Genomic DNA, 2,358 nt, shown 5'->3' with positions numbered 1-2,358 from the left:
ATGAAGATATTGGCAACCTTGGCCGTGACAAGGAACTGGCCAAAGAAGCCACTGTTTTCATGGTGAGGGGTCTATATTATCAGTGGAAACTACCCATTGGTTATTTTGTTTCCAAGAAAGGACTTATGGGAAATCAGACAAAAATCATTATTAATGACTGTATCAACAATTTGATAGATGCTGGCCTGGATGTGCGTGCAACGGTTTGTGATCAGTCTACAACCAATGTGAGAGCTTATAAGACATTAGGCATCACTATTGAAACCCCCTTCTTCCTAACAAATCGTGGTCACAAAATTGTGGCTTTTTTTGATGCACCTCATCTTGTGAAATCTTTGAGAAATAATCTCATGAGTCATGATTTTTCAATTAGAGATGAGATTATTTCATTTCGTGATGTGAGAGAGCTCTTTAAAATTGATAGCCAGAGTGGGAGTACAAGAGCAGCCCCACAACTAACACCTGCACACATTTGGCCTGACCCTTTTCAAAAGATGTCTGTGCCACTTGCTGTACAGATATTCAGTCACACAACAGCAGCTGCTTTGAAGACTGTCCATGGTACTGGGCAATTAAGGAGCAGCTCAGCTTTATCAACAGCCAAGTTCCTGAGTCAGATGAACGCAACTTTTGATGCTATGAATAGCAGGACAAAGTATTCAAAAAATCCAGATGCATGTGCACTGGATAGAAACAATATGCACATTTCGGAGATATTCACAAAATCAAAAGAGATATTCACGAGACTGAAGAAAAAAGATGCAACTGTCCCAAGACCTCCTTGCTTTGATGGTTTTCTATTGAACTTCAATGCATATAGCGAATTGCTATCAACTGAGAACTGTCAATATCTACTCACTGCAAGACTCAATCAGGACCCTCTTGAGAATTTTTTTTCTGCAGTGAGGCAAAGAGGTGGGTGGAATAGAAATCCATCTGTCAGGATGCTCCGAGCAACAATGAGAATTCTCACCATTCAACAATTATTGGAGCCTCCCAAAACCACTTCATATAACCCTGATCAAGATATCCTCCTAGATTTGGGTGAAGAATGGGAAGAGGAGAAAGTTCCAATGATGCAGACCTATGACAAATCGTCAGTTTCATCAGAGGCAGAAGAGAATGAAGAGGAACCCACATTGACATCGGATGATTTTAATGTAGTCACTCTGGAACAATGCTCTGCTGCATATTTTGCAGGTTACATCGTTCAGAGCTACAGAAGAAAATTCAAATGTAGTGACTGCCATGAAATAATGTGCAACAGTGAGACCCAACTCACTAACAAAAAGGAACTGCTGATATTGAACAGAACATTTTCAAACATCAATGTTACTGAGATGAGTGGATTGGTAGCTCCTTCAGTGAGAATTATGTCAGTAGTCGAGCAGGCATTGAAAGTTTTCAATAGAATATTTAAAAAAATAGCTCACAAAAGAAACGTTTTGAAAAAACTGATCAATGAAACAAAAAAAGTTGTATCAGTTGAATCACTCACTTGCCCACAATGTGCTGAACGGGGAAAATTCATTCTACAGCACCTGTTCAGAGTACTTGTGCACAAACAGTGCAAGTGGGTCTCAAGTGAAGTTAAAAAATCTGGTGTGGTACACTCACACAACTTTCCTTGCTCATTGAACTATTTAAAATTTTACATCTATTTTCGCTTAAAAACCTTTCCCCTTATTTTGATCAAATATTTCTCTTGTAAAAAAAACATCCACGGAACAAAGTGCCCGTTTTTTAACCCTACCTTAAAATTTCCAATATAGTTCGCTAAATAAACCTAAGCTTCAATATCAAACGAGAATAATTTAGGAGAAAAACATAATGACGATTGACGGCAACATATTTGCAACTACGATCAGACTACTGTATATGTGTATATACAATTGTTTTCAGAGTACTTTTTCCTTTATGTAAATAATTATTGTGAAATTCGATGTTTTTTTTAAATTCGTCAAAACAGCTGTTCTACAGATGAAATATCTTGACTATGACTGTGTTCTTTTTATAAACTGCTCTACCTACCCACGGTATATGGAAGAAGAAAAAGTAAAAACCGTGTTCCAAAGGTTACAAAGTCCATTTCTCAAGGATTGGGTGGACCCCCATTAGTACCCCAGGAAAAAGACTCATGACAGTTGATAGAGCTAATAAATAACTATACAGGGTATGGATTTGAAAAAAATCGTTGGAGCCGTTTTTGAGAAAATCGTGAAAAACATGGTTTTTTAGTAACTGTCATTTTTCTCAAGAATATTACGGAGCTCCTGCAATTTTCACAGAAATGAGACTCATGTCCGTTGATAGGGCTTATAATAGCTATCCATGGTATAATTTGAAGAAAATCGTTAG

This window comes from Nilaparvata lugens, chromosome 1, assembly GCF_014356525.2.
Source record: "Nilaparvata lugens isolate BPH chromosome 1, ASM1435652v1, whole genome shotgun sequence".
NCBI lineage: Eukaryota > Metazoa > Arthropoda > Insecta > Hemiptera > Delphacidae > Nilaparvata > Nilaparvata lugens.
The sequence above is the reverse complement of the archived record's forward strand: the minus strand, read 5'-3'. Positions refer to the sequence as shown.